Source organism: Mustelus asterias, chromosome 10, assembly GCF_964213995.1.
Source record: "Mustelus asterias chromosome 10, sMusAst1.hap1.1, whole genome shotgun sequence".
NCBI classification, from domain to species: Eukaryota; Metazoa; Chordata; class Chondrichthyes; order Carcharhiniformes; family Triakidae; genus Mustelus; species Mustelus asterias.
Window position 1 is genome coordinate 17,459,022 of NC_135810.1, and position 6,973 is coordinate 17,465,994.

Below are 6,973 nucleotides of genomic sequence, written 5' to 3' on the forward strand. Positions count from 1 at the left end.
TAAAACAATTCGACAATGTGAAATGAAACGATATGCCCGAAGTAGCATTTCTCGGGGTTTTAGTTTTCACACTGCTGAGGGAATCAGGCGATCCCTGGCCAGATGCCTGTTTACTTTTCTTTCAGCATTGAAGTTGAATGCCTCATTTGTAGAAGTAATGAGACCATTGTAATTCACCCAATGCATCCCCGCTGTTTGTTTCACACATATCTACATAATTAAATATGCTTAAGATTCTTCATCAAACTCTGCTTTATACCCTGATCAGTCTGTTACAGTTTAAAGCGGAGAAAGGGCAAAACTGCATGAGCAAGAGACTAGCATATTTCATCGGTACAAAAATATCATTGTTCTTTTTAAAAAAAAATAGAAAATAAACCGAAAGGGGAAAGAGTTAAAGTATAGTAAATTCACATGCACCCTTCATGGAAGCAAGGCAGTGGCCATGGGAATAGAAAATTCCTTTGACAGTGTTCCTGCCAAGTTTTTGGCATGTCCTTGGCCAAGTAGGGGTTGTATTGCTGAAGTCTACAGAGACTAGAGAAAGGATGAATTGAATTTAGTTCTCCTTTGTGAATACTGGGAGAGAAAAAAAAAGGACACGGCAAAAGCTTTTATTGACTAAACTCCAAATCTAGTGTGTCAAACTGGGAAATTGCTCAGTCAGTTGAAAGCCAAAAGTGGCCTGGTCTCAGTGCGGCTGAGGCAGTGGAATCAATTCAGAAAACAACAGTGCAGTTTAATGGCTGCAAGGCAGTGCAATCAATGGAAAAGTATACAGCTGAATGGCTGAACTGAATGCAGAGAGATTTGTGGACTTTCCTTTCAATCATCTTTTCTCATGACATTGATTATTGGGTAGCCATTGTCTTTCAACAGCAACAGCTCAGATTTATAGAGTGGCCATTAAGATGGTGCATAGTTAAACACAATTTGACATGGAGTCACAGCAGCATGGTGGCACAGTGGTTAGCACTGCTGCCTCACAGTGCCAGGGACCTGGGTTCGATTCCCAGCCTTGGGTCACCGTCTGTGTGGAATCTGCACGTTCTCCTCTTGTCTGCATGGGTTTTCTCCGGGTGCTCTGGTTTCCTCCTACGGTCCAAAGATGTGCGGGTTAGGTCGATTGGCCATGCTAAATTGCACCTTAGTGTCAGGGTGACTAGCAGGATTAATACGTGGGGTTATGGTGATAGGGCCTGGGAGGGATTGTTATCGGTGCAGATTTGATGGGCCGAACAGCTTCCTTCTGCACAGTAGGGATTCTATGACATAAGAGGGATGTCCAAAAACCTGGTCAGAGAGGTATGTTTTAATTTCTGACTTAAAAGGGGAGGCAGTGATGTAGTGGCATTGTCACTGGACTAGTAATCCAGTGACCCACGGAAATGCCCTGTGGATCTGGGGTTGAATCCCGATGGTGAAATTTGAATTCAATAAAAGTCGAATGATGACCATGAAACCATTGTTGTAAACACCCCATCGGTTTCACTAATGTGCTATGGGGAAGGAAATCAGCCGTCCTTACCCAGTGTGGCCTACATGTAACTCCAGACGCACAGCAATGTAGTTGACTCATAAATGCCCTCTGACAGGGTCCAGCAAGCCTCTCAGTTCAAGGGCAATTAGTGATGGGCAATGCATGCTGGTCCAGCCAGTGTAATCACATCCCTCAAACAAATAAAAAAATAGGAGAGAGAGAAGAGGGAGGGTTACGGAAGAAAATCCAAAGTTTAGACCCTTGACAACCGAAGGCACAGCCACCAATGCTCAAAGGCCATTCATCTCACAACTGAGATCAGTGAATAAGCTGGTGCAGGAATTTAAACTTGATATCTAACTGTCTATGTGGTTTTGAACCTCATCCAGAAATGCATTTAATCGATTCAAGTATTGTAGAAGCTGAATATCAAAAATTATAACTATGAATCATTAACCAAATTGTTCATTTAGAAAAACAGAAAATGCCAGAAAGACTCAATAGACCGGATAGCATCTGAGGAGCGAGAAAAATCGAGGCAGATTTTATGGCCCTTCCCATCAGGATCTTCCCGTCCCGCCAAAGGTGAATCCCACCTCCCCCCCCTCCCGCCACCCCCCACATGACTGATTCCCCGGCAGCAGGATGGCAAGCCACATAAAATGCTGTAGCCATCGGCAGAACTGGAAGATCCCATCAGCGGCGAATGGAAAATATGCCATGGGTGGTCTGGAAAATCCCACCCAGAGTGAATGCCTCGAGTCTACATGACTCTTCCTCGGTGCTGAAGAGAGGTAGAAATGAGAGGTAGAAATGTCAAAATGTTGAATGTATTCAAGAGGCGGCTAGATATAGTACCATATATTGGCGAATGGGATCAAAGAATATGGGGAGAAAGCAGGATTAGGCTATTGAGTTGGACAATCAGCCATGTTTGTGATGAATGACAGAGCAGGCTCGAAGGGCCAAATAGCCTCCTCCTGCTCCTATCTTCTATGTTTCTATGAGATAGATTAAATAACTTGAGAGTGGGCTGGAGAAGGTGGAGCAGAATAGAAGATCAGGGATAGGTGGGAGCTCAGGAGCGATTGACAGAACTGTCATGGAAACAAGACAAAGGGAATGTTGATGGTAGTGTTAAAAACTAAGGAAGGTGCTAATCGTGGCATAAAGATAAGGTAGCAGAATGTCTTAAAAGCAGAATAAGAGTCATCATCTGTAAATCAAAACAAGTTACAGATGGACCAGTGTGGGAGGGGATTGGGGAAAAAATAACAAAATGGAAGAGAAAGTTCACAGTCTGAAGTTGTTGAACTCAGTGTTAAATCCAAAAGGCTATAAAATGCTTCTCGGCCTTTTGGCTAAGATCAAGTGTAGTATCGACATGCTGTGCTTGGTTGAAGTCATTAGGTTACATTTTAGCTTCATTTGAAGCAATTGTTAAAAGCGGCATCTCGGCGTTCTGGCTAAGATGCAAATGAGATCAAGCCTTGGAGGAGGTGCAATGCCGACTCCAATCAGCTTGGATCATGTAGATCAAACCCAAGACAGGAGGTGAGAGCCCTGTCTTGTCAGCTTGGATTGGGAATGTCTCAACTTGTTGAGACTTTGAATTAGACTTGATTCGATTGAATTGGAATAAAAAATAAAGTGCCTCATTGGAAGAAGGTTATTGCCGCAGAAGGCTGTGGAAGCCAGGTCATTGAGTGTCTTTAAGACAGAGATAGATAGGTTCTTGATTAATGAGGGGATCAGGGGTTATGGGGAAAAGTTCCGCACACATGAGGACGGCCTCAACTGGGACCTTGGGTTCATGTCACACTATCTGTAACCCCCACGACTTGCAAAATCTCACTAACTGTCCTGGCTGGAGACAATACACATCTCTTTCACCTGTGCTTAATGCTCTCTCCACTCATATTGTCTGTACCTTTAAGACTTGATTACCTGTAAAGACTCGCATTCTAACCATTATTTTGTAAATTGAGTTTGTGTCTTTATATGCCCTGTTTGTGAACTGAACTCCCACTTACCTGACGAAGGGGCAGCGCTCCGAAACTAGTGGCTTTTGCTACCAAATAAACCTGTTGGACTTTAACCTGGTGTTGTGAGACTTCTTACTGTGTTTACCCCAGTCCAATGCCGGCATCTTCACGTTATGGGGAAAAGGCAGGAGAATGGGGATGAGAAAAATATCAGCCATGATTGAATGACGGAGTAGACTCGATGGGCCGAGTGGCCTAATTCTGCTCCTATGTCTTATGATCTTAAGATAAGGTACTGTTCCTCCATTGTGCTTCATTGGATTATTGCAGTACACCAAGGATGAAAATGTGGGCATGGGAGCAAGATGATGATGCAAAGGTCAGGGTCATAGAATCATAGAATCCCTGCAGTGCAGAAGGAGGCTATTCGGCCCATCAAGTCTGCACTGGCAACAATTCCACCTCGGCCCTATCCCCATAACCCTACATACTTACCCCACTAATCCCTCTAACCTATACATCCCGGGACACTAATGGGCACTTTAGCATGGCCAATGCATCTAACCTGCACATCTTTGGAGTGTGGGAGGAAACCGGAGCACCCGGAGGAAACCCCGCAGACACAAGGAGAATGTGCAAACTCCATACAGACAATGATCCAAGTTGGGAATTGAACCCGGGTCCCTGGCGCTGTGAGGCAGCAGTGCTAACCACTGTGCCACCATGCCACCCGTCATACTTGCTGACTGAGCCAAGGGGTTCCTCAAAGCGGAATTCATTGGGAACTCATGTTAACAGAACTTCGCCATACCAAAAACCAAATTTCCTAGGGTCTTTAGATAAATTTCCTCGACTATGTTTTGTTGCTAAAACATTGGGAGTGTATGAAAGCTCTGGGGAGAGTGATTCACACTCCTGCAATGGGTGCAGCCTAATTCTCTACTATTTGCACCGAGGGTCCCTCTGGGGAAACTGTAAACTAAAATAACCAAATGAAGAAATTGCCAACAAGATTCAACCTTTTTTGTAACTTTCACTTTAGCACGAACCAAAACCAACATAAATTAAACATGAATGAACAGGGGATATGATACTTGGTTAAGAAAAGATAAAATAAGTAGTTGGTACAATAAAAATAAATTTTACATAAACATAAGCATGAGCTACACCATTTCTCACAGACATCATGCACAGTTCCAAAGTTCCAATGATGGGCAGCCTGGTGGCACAGTGGTGAGCACTGCTGCCACACAGCGCTAGGGACCCAGGTTCAATTCCCAGCTTGGGCACTGTTTATGTGGAGTTTGCATGTTCTCCCCGTGTCTGCGTGAGCTTCCTCCGGGTGCTCCGGTTTCCTCCCACAGTTGCAAAGATTAGGTGGACTGGCCATGCTAAATTGCCCCTTAGTTTCAGGGGGACTAGCTAGGGTAAATGTCTGGGGATAGGGGTTGGGTGGGATGTTGGTCGGTGCAGGCTCGATGGGCCAAATGGCCTCCTTCTGCACTGTAGGATTCTATGACTAAGCACAGATTCCCCAAAGACTCCTTTATTAATTCCCTTTAAGAAAATAATAAACATTTTGGTCAGCTCTGAGAAAACTGAAGCAGCAGCAGGAGTAGAATTCTCCAATTCACAATCCTTGCACTAACCCTATCTTCAGATTTATGTCCTGTTTTGCTATATTACACTGATAGAGCTCCTTGCAGATGTGCCGTCTTTTTTCTTTCCTGTACTATGGCTGTCCTTTTCCTGCAGCTGTCCTTCTGTCTGGCCACGAGACTTTTGTATGTTAACTTCCTTCCTATTGCGACTGCTTCCAGGTCAAGGGTTGCCAGGCCACATGGATCAGGAATTCATCCCAGAAAATCACAATCCCTTTACAATTGATGCAAACTCTTAAAAGTCATTTTTTCAAAGTTCTTCAACACAATGACAGATCCCACAGGCATTTTACTGGCGGTACTGCTTCTGGGTCAAAGGTTGTCAGAACCTTCCAGGTGATTTTTCACACCCAGCAATAAAAATAATAGTTGTGCCCCATAAATACTCCCCAGTTTTGTTACAATACAAAGTGAGGTGATCACATTCAGAGTTACGTATTCTGTAACTGCAAAAACGTCTTGATCCCAGTGTCAGAATGTTGTGAAAAGTAGAATTGTAACCAACAACATAATTGTGGAAGGACATAAATTGAAGCAAACTGTTGTCTTGTTATTAGGATGTGACCCACATGCTGTTAATTTTAGACCATATGTCATCTCCATGAAATATTTCACTCTGAGTACAAAGAGGACTGTCAGAACAAATGATTCGTAGAGAGGATACTTATTCATTTATTTATTAGTGTCACAAGTAAGCATACACTAATACCACAGTTAAGTTATTGTGAAAATCCCCTAGTTGCCACACTCCAGCGCCTGTCTGGGTACACTGTGGGAGAATTTAGCATGGCCAATGCACCTAACCAGCACGTCTTTCAGACTGTGGGAGGAAACTGCAGCACCCGGAGGAAATCCACGCAGACACAGGGAAAATGTGCAGACTCCACACAGGCAAGCCAGGAATCGAACCAGGGTTGCTGGCACTGTGAGGCTAACCACTGTTCCACCGTACCCGCCCCACTGATATCCGCACGGCAGACAATATACTTCCCTTTGAAAATCTGCTTTCAATTCTTATCGTTTTAATATTAATTCTTTAATTGGTGCAAATAAAACATATGACAGAAAGCAGCGAAACCCTCATTGCATCACCGACCATTAATTTGAACTCTTGAGAGGTATTAGGTTAGCTCACTTATGGGCATCCCCCTGACTCTGCCATTTATGTAGAAAATTACAGATGGTGGAAAATGACAATGTTGTTCTGTTTATGTGGTGAGGTAATGTTATTAATAAGAAAGAGAAAATTGTACACTGGTAACAATTTCCCTCCTGCAATAACACACACCCTTTCCAGTAAGTTAGCACATAGGCACATTTGCAAGCTTTTATATCTTCTACATTTCTTCTTATTGAATTCATAGTGGAATCCAGTGCCATTGTTGACATCATCTCTCATGTTGTAATCCTTCCTCATCTGACAAAGGAGCAGTGCTCCGAAAGCTTGTGATTCCAAATAAACCTTTCGGACTTTAACCTGGTGATGTGAGACTTCTTACTGTGCCCAGCCCAGTCCAATGCCGGCATCTCCACATCATAGCAATCCTTTCTGTTCAGCATCTGCCGACAATTTGTTACAACTAAACCTGATGGAATGAAATGAAAGAAAAACAGAAAATGCTGGAAAAGCTCAGCAAGTCTGACAGCATCTGTGGAGAGGGAACAGAGCTAACGTTTCACGTTTGGATGACCCTTTGACAGAGTCTTTTTGTTTACAGTCTTTCACCAGGAATGGAGACAGAGAGGTCAAGGAAGGGAAGTGTCAGAGATGGACCATGTGAAGGTGACAGAAGGGTGCAAATTGGAAGCAAAATTGATACATTTTTCCAGGCCTAGATGAGAGCATG

General features: G+C 43.7%; 1 non-coding gene across 1 annotated transcript; it reads left to right on the forward strand.

Moving 5' to 3' along the window:
- The first annotated feature begins 2,821 nt into the window (after positions 1-2,821).
- LOC144500182 (U2 spliceosomal RNA) lies at positions 2,822-3,013 on the forward strand. The gene has a single exon (XR_013498953.1). It is a non-coding gene; the product is annotated as a U2 spliceosomal RNA (small nuclear RNA).
- The last annotated feature ends 3,960 nt before the right edge of the window (positions 3,014-6,973 follow it).